This window comes from Thalassophryne amazonica, chromosome 4 (assembly GCF_902500255.1).
Source record: "Thalassophryne amazonica chromosome 4, fThaAma1.1, whole genome shotgun sequence".
NCBI classification, from domain to species: Eukaryota; Metazoa; Chordata; class Actinopteri; order Batrachoidiformes; family Batrachoididae; genus Thalassophryne; species Thalassophryne amazonica.
Window position 1 is genome coordinate 58,605,204 of NC_047106.1, and position 13,412 is coordinate 58,618,615.

Sequence of the window (13,412 nt, forward strand, 5' to 3'; positions counted from 1 at the left end):
CAGTATGTTTGCCTTTAACAACCTTCCCATGTTGTTTGTATTTGGTCCAGAGTTTAGACACAGCTGACTGTGAACAACCAACATCTTTTGCAACATTGCATGATGATTTACCCTCTTAAGAGTTTGATAATCCTCTCCTTTGTTTCAATTGACATCTCTCATGTTGGAGCCATGATTCATGTCAGTCCACTTGGTGCAACAGCTCTCCAAGGTGTGATCACTCTTTTTTAGATGCAGACTAACGAGCAGATCTGATTTGATGCAGGTGTTAGTTTTGGGGATGAAAATTTACAGGGTGATTCCATATTTTTTTCCTCAGAATTGAGTGAGTCCATATTTTTTTTTTTTTTCTTGGTCTAAAAAAGTAACCGTTACTGACTGCCACAATTTTTTTTCCTGATTTCTTATAGTGTTTCTTAAAGCCAGAAAGTTGCCATTTGAAATGACTTTAGTTTTGTGTCATGTCTGTGATCTGCTTTTTTTTTTTTCTACAAAATTAAGCAACTGAATGAACATCCTCCGAGGCTGGTGATTCCATAATTTTTTCCAGGGGTTGTATAGTTGCAACCATTGAGCTGCTGCTGGACATCCGGGATGCAGCTGGTGATACGACATTCCTTGAGTAAGAAATCCAAGAAGCATTTGGATTGTAAAGGGGGTGTTTTTTTTCATGTCTGTCATTGTGCTTCTTTGTTGCTCAGAATGTTGGGAATCTCCAAAGGCTCCAGTCAAGCCCTTTGTTTTGTGATCGACACCACGAAAAGCATGAGTGAGGCCATTAAGGCCGTGAGGAAGGTCGCCAATGAGATCATCAACAGCAATGTGGGAAGAGTGGACAAACCTTCAGTTTATATTCTAGTCCCGTTCAGTGATCCAGGTCAGAACTTGAAGCTGTCGGAAGTAAAACTTAGATCTGGTCAGTTCAGGTTTTTTTTGGGGGGGGGGGCAGGATCATAAATAGATGAGTATCAGATTATTTTTGCAGTAGCACAAAAGGGCCTGGTCAGCATTATTGTTTCCCCTGATTTTTAAAGACAGATTTTAAAATATGTAGTGGAATAAATCCAAATGAACCACTTTCATGACTAGAATATTTCATAAAATCTCAAATTACTGAACTACAAAAAGAGAAAACTTTGAAGTCAAGTAGTGGAAAAATACAAGCTGTACATATGACGCTATAGGCAGCTTTTGATGAATTCACAGTAAATTATTGCTTTCACAGCCAGTTTTCTTATCACAAATAGTGATAAGAAAACTGTGGAGGGAAAGTAATGGATGGAAACAAACCTTTTCAAGTCACTGAATCATCATTTCTTGGACTTCACGTGCCTCAGCCAATAAGAAATACAAGTCTCTAATTGGCAGAGTGCTGTATGGTGAATCGTCTAGAATATATACTGCTAGAATCAATAGACCAAGTAGGTTTGGTGGTCTACCAGGTCTAATTGTCTCCAGGTGTCCCCAAACACGTACCTCCCCTCCAGGTTTGCCATCTTCAGTATAATTCCCTCAATGGACTCTTGGTAAAAAGAGTTGGAAGCTGGAGTTGATGTCCTCCACAAGAGATGTTGCATATACCGTGTTGGCCCTGGCGTCATCTTTACGATGTTTTCAATTCTCAGTCTACCGCATCTGTCCTTAATGTATGTGTTGGCTTTTAGGTTCCTAGTTTCTGCAGCTGGTGTCCACTGTGTGGTATGGTGGCCCTGAAGTGCAAAACACAACAGCAAATCGCACAGCACAACAGCAAAAGAGAAACATTTACCAAAACAGAAAAGGTAGGTACCTTAGGGCGACACGAATTGTTGCTGATTGGACAGTGGTCCATCCTGTGAACCGGAAGGTTTACGTTTTCAAAATATGAGCGCCGCTAGTGAAAATGTACGCTCTTAAAGAATATTTTGATGCAGGACAAGAGTATGACGTTATATTGGATATGCTGTCGACGTCATAACATAAACATTAGTCTTTGTACACTGAAGACGCGTTTAAAAGAAGCACGGCTGAACAGAACAGACTAAATTACAACTGAATCCACGAGGGACGGCTTTGAGAACATGCAGGAGGTTTACAATACGTACCTATGGTCCAAACTACATATGGCATGTAGATGGGTTCAGTTTATTTCAAATTCAGTTGTTTCAATAACCTCATGACTACATCACGTTTAACACGAATCCTGTGTTTTTGTTGGAGAGCTTGCCACATAGTCCGATAACCGAAGAGTTGCCCTGATTCTGCTCAGTCAGAATTGCACGCCTCACCTCCGGGAGTGGGGAATAATTTAGTCTTCAGTTCAGCCCTGCTTCTTTTAAACGTGACTTTGGCATACGAAGACTGTTTGTTATGACTTGTCGACAGCATATCCAATATAACGTCATATTCTTGTTCTGCATCAAATATTCTTTAATAGAGCACATACATTTTCACTAGCTTTGCTCATATTTTGAAAACATGCAAACCTTCCGGTTTACAGGACGGACCACGGTCCAATCGGCAACGATTCGTGTTGCCTAAAGGTACCTACCTATTCTGTTTTGGTTAATGCTGTTGTGCTGTGCAATTTGCTGTTGTGTTTTGCAGTTCAGGGCCACAGTAGAGTGACCCCACCCCCTTGCCGTAGAGGAGCAGGTGCTGACGGGAGCCAGGACAAAATCAAAACAAATTATTCTAAGACTTGATTTTTGAACACATCACACGTGTCCATGGCCGTGGCGTCCCAGTGATGCAGTAAATTTTATATCTTGCATCTAGCTTTGATTTTTTGCATCAGGACGGCGTGTTTATCTTTGTGTGCCTTTTGGCATCCCAACTGATGGAAATCCATCATAGCGAAGGACAACCTTAATCCCTGAAACAAAGTTGTACGTAAGTAAACTGAAAAAAGCAACACTGTTTTATTTCATGCATGATGTGTAAATGTATTCCCGCTTAATTTGCAATTTCTAAATCTTACGTGGGCCAGTTAGACAGCCAAGGACTGGATGTGTCCTGGGGGCTGTACAATGCCCAGATCTGCTCTTGAGGGTGCTTGTCAATTTCAGACGATTGGCCATTTGGAGTTATCTTGATGGCTTCCCACACTCGTTTCCATCTTTCAGTCACTGACATTTTATCACACTGTACCACACTTTGTATTTTTGAATGATTGAGATAAGTAAATTTCAACACATTCCAGACACGGCGCCAGAAAAAAATATTAAGGGGGTGATGACTTTATCACATACTCCCCCCAAAAAAAGCATGCACTGGAGGGGACGTGCCTCTGAGTGTGCGTAATGAATTGGGTGCACTCCTGGAAAGCTCGTGTACGAGGTCTGTCCATAAAGTATCGTACCTTTTTATTTTTTTCAAAAACTATATGGATTTCATTCATATGTTTTTACGTCAGACATGCTTGAACCCTCGTGCGCATGCGTGAGTTTTTCCACGCCTGTCAGTGACGTCATTCGTCTGTGAGCACATGTCCAGCTCTCCACAAGTTCTTTTATACTCACTCGACTGGTAAGCATTGAAAACTGAGATAGGCATGTCCCAACTTGTCCTCTAACACTCCGAAATGGAGGTGTTCCTTTGTCTCGCTTCATCAGCGAATCGGTTGTGACGCGCGAAGCCTCCGCGCGGCTTTCCATGACAAAATCTCTTGTTAAAAGTGAAATCTGCCGGAAAATGGCTGATGTCCAGGTCTTGTGATAACCAGAGAAAGAGCACACGATGGTCTCGTATCCACTGAGCCATCAGCTTAGAAATGATCCAGTGGTTTGTGTCGCAGCTCGCAGCGCGGCGCACTGACCGTCCTTTAAAGGGGTCCTTATACCTGTAGTTAAAGTCCTTATTCTCTGTGAAGCCCATAAAATTTTCACTGAAAGCCAGATAAATTTTTCGAATGGTTTCTAGGTGCCAGTCTCTAACAGCTTCTGAAAAAATTCTGATGGAAAAAAAAGTCCTTTTCATTCCGCCATTTCCAGACAATGAAAATCCGACGAGGGGGCGGGACCACTCCTTCCACAAGGCGTGCTCACAGACGAATGACGTCACTGACAGGCGTGGAAAAACTCACGCATGTGCACGAGGGTTCAAGCATGTCTGACGTAAAAACATATGAATGAAATCCATATAGTTTTTGAAAAAAATAAAAAGGTACGATACTTTATGGACAGACCTCGTATTTAGGCTACACCGTTCTAAGAGACTGACTGAAAGCTAAGCTAACATTAGCCGATCAATAAACCTTCACAGCAGTGCAGAAATGTCATGTTTTACTTTTATTCTCACCTCGATAAAGTGCAGAACTAAACTCCGTTGGGCAAACTGGGACTTTGCATATATCCAAAAAGTGGGAGATTTCGGGGACTGAGTGGGTTTGCTCCATCACCCCAGCTGCCTGCCTTGGTCTGCCCAGGAATGATGCCTGAAGGCCGGCTTCTCCATGCAGATCAGCCCGCTGTCGCGGTTCGATCGATATCCCACCAAGTCGTCAGTCCTCCCTCGGTCAGCGTCACTCCGAAAAGTAGCTGAAAAAAGCTTTTCCCAGCAGGGTGATGGGAGAATCGCTCTACTGCTGTTTTTTTTTTTTTTGTGGTTCAGGCGACCCAAATTCAAGATGGCGATCGCTGAACTTTTTTCAGGTTGTGGAAACAGCCAGTGTGACGTGGCCGCAATCTCTGCCCCCTTGCAGCTTCCGAAGCGACGCGTCTGACGTCACGACGCGTTGGAAACGCAACAGCCTGGCGTTACGATGCTTTAAAGCGTCGCGCTGAAGCTTGCAGTGTGAAAGGCCCTTGACGCTGTTTAAATAAATCAAGCTTGCCCTCTGCCGCCGCACTGACAAGCGCAACCCTCAACCTATCAAATCCCTTGAACAGACACACGCCATATCCATTTGTTTTAAAATTAATTACTTTAGTTAATTAATTTGGTTTATTTGTTAAATACGTGATATTATTGAATAACTAATATTTTACTATATTTTCCAGTATTTCTTTTTCTTTCTTTTTTATTTTTTTTTTGATAACTCTAACATCTGAGGGGGCGAGGTTAATGAGGGGGTGTCGCCCCTAAACGCCCCCTTGTGGCACCAGGTCCGACACATTCAGTAACTTAAAAATCTTCATGGATCTATCTTACTGAACTGTGTAAAGCCCCGGTCAGACGGCACTAATGAAGGACAACGAAGCCCAAATGAAACAAGAAATCTAGACTTTTGCTGACTTTCAGAGGCATCTTTTAACCTCTGTTCAGTTTCGTTCCTGCAGCTGGCACTTCCTCAGAATTTTTAAACTTGAAAAATTTGAAGGAATACCACAGACAACCTCAAATTATCCTTTTTTGTTTTGCTTTTGTATTTGACTGTCGTTTGCTTAATTTTCGTAATGTTAGCGTTTTGTTTGCTTAATTTTCATAATATTGGCATTTTGTTTGACTTTTGTCCAACCTCCCAAAGTCTGACGTATTTAATGAAGGTTGACGAACACAACGATATCTGAACAAATCACTAACTAAAGCTTGGATGAGCTGAATGAAACATCCTTGTATCGCTAATGAACCATTCATTTTTGGGATGGAAATGTATGGTTTCCATACAGAAACAATAGCATTAAGAACGTTTTCGTCAACTACTTTAATTATTTACGCATGTTTGAACCGTTTGTGGCTGGCCTGCATGTGCGTGTCTTCGGGAGTAGCCTTCATCTGACACGGACAGTTCCCCATGGCTAATACCATAAGTCAAACGTACTCATTGGGACAAATACTATCACAGATGGTGTACAGACACACCGTGAGAACTTGGACAACAAACAAAACTTGTGAAGATAAACAAAATCTCACACCTGCAAGTACTGCAGAAATGAGGAAAAGGCTGGTTGCACTCTGTTTTATACCCACTTTCGGTCACGTCATCATGAGTGTTTTGTTTAAAGCATCGAGGTTGACGTTCGTTTTGGTTTTGTTCATTTTGGTGATGGGAAATGTGCAGGAGTTTTTATCTACCTTTTCTTGACAATTTTTGACTTATCCTTCGTCCAGCTATCGCAGTGTGCCATGTGACGGGCATAAAGAACCTGAAATTTTACTGTCAATTCAGATGGTCCTAGTAACTGACCCAATAACAGGCACATTTTGTCTGTTTTCTGTTTGTTTTCCATGAGATGCAAGCAGGTGGTGGAGGTGGCATTGGTGTTCAGTATTTTGTGCACTCCATTCTGATTATACAAAATTAGAAATAAATGTAAATGAACCAAACATTTTATAAATCTGGGTTGAGTAGAAGAATGCTGCACAGGACTGTAGCCTTAAACACATCTGCATCAAAGTGCCTGGTCAATGAATGTAAACACTTTTTTTCTTTGAATTACAGATTTTGGCCCATTGATAAAAACCACAGATCCAGAAGTCTTCAGGGCTATCATTAATACCTGAAAGCAGAGGGAGGAGGCAATACTGCAGAAATGAGTCTTTCAGGACTTCAGGTGCTGTGAGGCTTAATAAAAAATTTCACTTTATGATTATTTTCCATGTCTGGTGCAGGATTTTTGTATTGAAAATGATACTAATTGAGTTAAAATGCCTGTTTCTTGAGGGTATTTCCAAACAGGATTCATGGTGTAGCATCAGTAATGTTTAATGTTCCCCTGTTTTGAAGGGTGCAAAAATCTGTTTCGAATGATGCTGCAGAATAGGTTCATGGTTCAAGTGTGTCAAAAATCATTCTGGAGTTGAGCAAGCAACTGTCCACAATCCATTGTATCCCATTTTGTCTGTGAAATGTGGTGGCTGTTGTATGCACGTGTCCCTCACCCCTAGTTGATAGGACTTCAGGTAAAAGGTAATATAATGAACTCTGTGAAAGTGTTATTTCTTATCTATATTAACTATTAAGGCTATTACATGCCAAACTGTAGCTAGCTTGAGTATATCACACTAAACTGTGGTTAAGCCCTAGAGCCTATTTCACCAAAATCACATACAAATACATTATGATTCAGTTCTCACCAAAAGTTTGGATCAGCTAAAAGACAGGTCCTAGGGGATGTTGTGGATGCAAAAAATGAAACTAAATAATACTTGATAGGAGTAAATGAGGTTTTTTCCCAAAAAATGAATTCCGATTTATGTCTTTATTTGCTTGGCGTTTCAGCTGTGCTCAGTTGATATGATTGAAGTGGATACTTTTGTAGAGGAGACTTCGCTTGACATTTTAATGTGTTATAAGTATATGTTGGTGTCAGCATTGGTTAGAGTGTTGAAATGTTCCAAAACAGGGCAAGTCCCCAAATTTGGGGACTCTAGGGTTTAAGAGGTTAATACTAATTGCTAATATCAGCTGCAACTGGCATGTTATACAAATGCTGAATGTTTGAGTTCAGTATTGCAAATATTTCATGAGGTGAAAGATTGAATGTTTCATTCAATGAGGCGAAGCAGAGTTGAATGGTATGTTCCAGCTTTCACGATTAAATATTTGTTTCATTGAAACAATAAAAAATTCATTCAAGGGACTTACATTTTGGTGTTCCACTGGTGCTTAACAGTCCAACGCAAACTTTAAATTGGAGTCCAGACGGCTTACAGCATAGTGGATTTGTTTTTTGCTAGAAGAATTAGCAGTGAGCGCGCACGGTGGTCGGGCGTGCAATAGCACATTTCATATACCAACAAAATTGCATGCTAAAAAAGAATAGTCAGGTTCACTATGTAATGTTGTTGGATTTTTGTGGAGAGTATCAAACTATACATTACTACTATACATTTTTGGAAACCTTATTGTATAAGCAATCAGAAAAAAAAGTTTCCTGTTATGTGGGCCGCTGAAGAGGTACTGCTGGCCCACCACCAGAGGGCGCCCTGCCTGAAGTGCGGGCTTCATGCATGAGAGGGCGCCGGAGCAACCAGGAGTGGCAGCTGTCACTCATCAACACCAGCTGTCACTCATCATCAACATCCACACCTCCATAAGAGCTGGGCAGCATCTTCACCTCACTGCCGAGAAATCGTCTACCGAACAGGTAAACCGCTCAGCCTAAAGTATCACATTAGTGACGTCCTTACTTCTGTGTGTACAAGTATTTTTTGCAGACGTTCCTGTTTTGTACTGAGCAGTCGTGTGTGGGGAGTTGGCGTACTCCGCTGGAGGCTATGTACTTTGCCAACAGGATCTGCACGTAAACATTGTGATTGAGAGGTGGAGGTGCTTTCCACCTTTATACTGAACTGTTTGCTGGGTGTTCACGCACCCACCATCACCTGTCTGTTCTTCCTGCCAGCAGTACCCGATCTGACTGCCGGAGGCAGTGGCCACCTGGGGACCCAGCGCTTGGTGGCTCCAGGATTGCTTCAGATCTGGTGGAGTGGAAGGCGTGTGGGATCCAGCTCTTTTCTGGATGGGCATTCTATCCTCGAGCCTGCTCACACATCACTGTGACTAATTTGACTGTTGATCTCAATTGTGTTGTCTGTTGCTCTGTTGTGCACATTCACAAAATTAAATTGTTATATTTTGGCTTATTCCATTGTCCATTCATTTTCGCCCCCTGTTGGTCCGTGTTCCTACACTTTTCACAACAGGATTTCGGCCAGCGTCATGGATCCCGAGGGGCGTCAACCATCGCTTGAACCACCAATGGAAACACAGGGCGCACAGGCGTCGGCAGGAGGCGTGTTAGGAGAGCTGCAGCAAATCTTAACCGCCTTCACTGCTCGGTTGGATTTAGTAACCGAGCAGAACGTCATACTCAATCGGAGGATGGAGGCTCTCACCGCCCAGGTGGAAGCGCGCACTCTGGGTGCTGCTGCAGCACCTCCTCTAGGCGACCGAGCACAAAATACAGACATTCCAGTGGTGATTCAACGAACCCCCCCCCCCCATCCCCTGAAGCGTACATAAGCCCACCGGAACCGTATGGAGGTTGTCGATGTGCGCGGACTTCTTAATGCAGTGTTCACTCGTCTGTGCACAACGTCCCGTCATGTACGTCAGATGCTAGCCGGGTAGCTTATGTCATTAATTTGCTTCGAGGAGAGGCACGCGCCTGGCTACGGCGCTCTGGGAGCAAAATTCACAGCTCCTAACGACATAAACTGGGTTTGTGAGAGAGTATAAACAAGTGTTTGATCATCCCAATAGAGGCGAGACCGCTTCGACCGTGCTGCTGTCTATGAGACAGGGACGTCGGAGTGCAGCCGAGTACGCAGTCGACTTCCGCATCGCGGCTGCGAGGTCCAGCTGGAATAATGTTGCACTCCACGCCGCCTTCGTAAATGGACTGTCTCCGGTCCTGAAGGAGCACCTGCTGGCTAAGGATGAGCCGCAGGATTTTGACAAGCTTGTCGACCTGGTTATACGGTTGGACAACCGGTTAGAAGAACACCGTCGGGAGCGAGGTGAAGGTGTGGCCGGGCACGAGCCGTCCCTCTCCTCCCTTCCGGGTCCGAAAGGGTGCCGCCGTCCCCACGCTCCAGTCAGAGCTCCGTGGAGCCACAGCTCCCCCTGCTGACGAAGCTATGGACACGAGCAGGGCCAAAGTAAAATCACATGACAGACAACGGAGGCTGGCTCGCGGGGAGTGTTTTTTTTTCTGTGGCTCTGATGAGCACATACAAAGAAACTGCCCCAAACGGTTAAACTTCAACGCCCGCCCTTAGAGACTGGGTTAAGGGTGGGCCATAACATCCACGCGGGGAAAGCCTGTAGATCAGCACGCATCCTGGTGACGATCCTTTGTGGGGATCTTACCCTTCACGCTCGGGGTCTGAAGGGAATCTGCTGGACAGCAGATGGGCCAGGGAGGTAGGGCTCCCTCTAGTGGCACTACCTTCCCCATTGAAGGTACAGGCACTAGATGGCACCCTTCTCCCATTAATCACACACCAGACAGAACCAGTGACATTGGTGGTGTCTGGAAATCACAGGGAGGAGATTTTGTTTTATATAACACCTTCTACCTCCCGAGTGATTTTGGGGTTTCCATGGACATTAAAGCACAATCCCCGGATTGATTGGCCGTCTGGGGTGGTGACGCAGTGGAGCGACACCTGCCACCGGGAATGTTTAGGATCCTCGGTTGCACTCTGTGTCAGCTAACGAGGAGGTTAAGGTCCCCCCAATCTGTCAGCGGTGCCTGAGGAGTACCATGATCTTGCTGACATCTTCAGCAAAGATCTGGCACTCACTCTCCCCCCGCACCGTCCGTACGATTGTGCCATTGATTTGATCCCAGGCGCTGAGTACCCGTCCAGCAGGCTGTACAACCTCTCTCGTCCTGAGGGCGAATCAATGGAGACCTACATCCGGGACTCCTTAGCTACCGGGTTGATCCAGAACATTCCGTTACAGGTGGACTCACAAACTGAAGGATTGGTACATCGGCCCCTTCCCCATCATCAAGGTCCTCAGCCCTGCCGCGGTGAAGCTGAGGCTGCCAGCTTCACTGCGGATACATCCTGTCTTTCATGTCTCCCGGATCAAGCCTCACCACACCTCATCCCTCTGTACCCCTGGACTGGCGCCGCCTCCTGCCCGGATCATCGACGGGGAGCCCGCGTGGACAGTTCGCCGGCTCCTGGACGTCTGTCATAAGGGCCGGGGTTCCAGTATCTGGTGGACTGGGAGGATTATGGACCCGAAGAGCGCTCCTGGGTGAAGAGGAGCTTCATCCTGGACCCGGCCCTCCTGGCCGACTTCTACACCCGTCACCCGGACAAGCCTGGTCGGGCACCAGGAGGCGCCCGTTGAGGTGGGGGTCCTGTTGTGTGGGCCGCTGAAGAGGTACTGCTGGCCCACCACCAGAGGGCGCCCTGCCTGAAGTGCGGGCTTCAGGCACAAGAGGGCTGGGAGCAACCGGGAGTGGCAGCTGTCACTCATCATCATCATCATCATCATCATCCACACCTCCATAAGAGCCGGGCAGCATCTTCACCTCACTGCCGAGAAATCGTCTACAGAACAGGTAAACGCTCAGCCTAAAGTATCACATTAGTGACATCCTTACTTCTGTGTGTACAACTATTTCTTTGCAGACGTTCCTGTTTATACTGAGTATCGTGTGTGGGGAGTTGGCGTACTCCGCTGGAGGCTACGTACTTTGCCAACAGGATCTGCACGTAAACATTGAGAGGTGGAGGTGCTTTCCACCTTTATACTGAACTGTTTGCTGGGTGTTCACGCACCCACCATCACCTGTCTGTTCTTCCTGCCAGCAGTACCCGATCTGACAGCCGGAGCAGTGGCCACCTGGGGACCCAGCGCTTGGTGGCTCCAGGATTGCTTCAGATCCGGTGGAGTGGAAGGCGTGTGGGATCCAGCTCTTTTCTGGACGGGCGTCTTCTATCCTCGAGCCTGCTCACACATCACTGTGACTAATTTGACTGTTCTCAATTGTGTTGTCTGTTGCTCTGTTGTGCACATTCACAACATTAAATTGTTATATTTTGGCTTATTCCATTGTCCGTTCTTTTGCGCCCCCTGTTGTGGGTCCGTGTTCCTACACTTTTCACAACAGTTTCCATTTTCTCTGATACCTATATAGCAGCCATCTTGGATTTTACAAAATGGCTGCTGTAAAAGGTTTTTTGTGGATATCTCGGCTTCTAAATAACCTAGAAATTTGATTTCAACAGCTAAACCACCATTTTAAGGGCCATGGAATAGTGGTATCAAAGTAAATCAGCTAGATTCAACCACAAACATGTTTGTTGAATTTTTTATTGAATGTTTTACAAGTGATCAGACATGAACATTCCACTTAGTGTCCATTAAGAACCAAAATCCTCCTATTGACAGAAACGGGTTTAGGCAACAAAGGAGTCTCTACTTCTTTACATATCAACTTCATACTTGTTCTGTGTGTCCTCATCATTCTGATACTCACTGCTGCACTGTTAAAGAACAGTGCAGGATAAGTTCTTTGTTCTGCAAGAACATCTGGCAGAAGAACAGTCTGTTTTGCAGTGACAACTAACCATCTCAATGATGGCCTTTGGAGCTGGAAGGGCATCTGTCATGGTTGGTTTTATCTCACCATTGGACTTATGGTAGCCATTCTGAAGGATCCAATTAAGGGTCCTGCAGAGCAATACTGGCCTGCCCCCACATTCTGGCTTGGATATGGACTCTCAGGACATGTCTCAGAGCGCCAAGGGTAGGAGGTAGCTTGTCGCTTTCTGCCAAATGCTTGCGGAAGAGATGCCATCGCAATTCGGGGATGCTCTGGATGATGCCTTTGGGGGAGTAGGCTGGTCAGAAGCTAGCCAGAGCAGGCAACATAGTTTCGGTCACTTCTGCCTCTGTTGAAAGCATCTGCAGAGAACTGATTACATCTCTATCTGCTTTCATGTAGACTCGAAGCCAGGTTGCTTTGCCTATACAAGAGAATCTTCCAGTGTTGCCAGTGAACGTATGAAAGGCTGGTAAAGCTTTTGCTCTTTCTGCCCCTATGGCTCTCCATATTGGCTCTCTCAATAACACCAGAGGCCATGGCAATGATCTTAATGCATATGTCACCAAAATAAAAGGTATTTTCACTGTAATTTTTCTTACTTGCCATTTCATTTACTAAAGCTATGCCCTTTAACAATAACATGGCAGAAGCTGACTTCAGAAGATTTGCAACCAGATGCTAAAATCGACTACTTGATGTTTATTTGTCACATTAGTTTGCCATTAAAAATTCATCTCCTGGACAGGACGGTACCAACAGGTTACTTTCCCAATGCAGATGAAGTGTCTTTGTTTTGGATGTGAATGCCTTCAAAATAAAACTGAGTCTTATTTATGAGATCATGTTTAATTGCTTTCAACTCTATCCTCCTGCTTCAAACAGCTTAACTCTTTCTACCAAATGTCATAACAAAACCTTTTTGCTTCCACATGCAGCTGGCATTAGGTGCTGCTCCTTTCAATTCTGAGGTCTTCCTCTTCACTGATGCCCCGGCTAAAGACCGCGAGCTGAAAAACACAGTGATTGCACTCATTGAACGCACCAAGACAGTGGTGAGTAGCTCCTCTAGCCGTCAGTATTGTCTCTAACCTGTTAAGGAAGCATTTCTGTGTGGAGTTTGCATGTTCTCCCCGTGTTTCTGTGGGTTTCCTCTGGGTGCTTCCATTTCCTCCCATATTTAAAGACATGCAGGTTAGGTGAACTAGAAACTTTATAATTGTCCAGGTCTCAATCTCAATGGTGCAGCGTATTGCACTCACTTGCTAAATTTATTTTTCGGAGTAATTATTTCTGGTTTTCTGAGTTTTTTTTTTTTTTTTAATTGTTTTTTCAGAGTAATTTTTTCCTGTTTTTTTTTTTTTGGTTTTTTTTTAACCAATTTTTTTTCGGCTCTCTAAACCGGAGTTTAGACAGCATTTGAAGATGCATTCATTCATTGAGAGCTTGAGTTGGTAACAAACATGACATTGTTCA

The 13,412-nt window shown here is 44.6% G+C and overlaps 1 long non-coding RNA gene across 1 annotated transcript; it reads left to right on the forward strand.

The window, feature by feature from the left end:
• Positions 1–587: 587 nt before the first annotated feature.
• LOC117509177 lies at positions 588–12,993 on the forward strand. The gene is made up of 4 exons (XR_004560291.1): positions 588–622; positions 702–877; positions 6,362–6,473; positions 12,875–12,993. It is a non-coding gene; the product is annotated as an uncharacterized LOC117509177 (long non-coding RNA).
• The last annotated feature ends 419 nt before the right edge of the window (positions 12,994–13,412 follow it).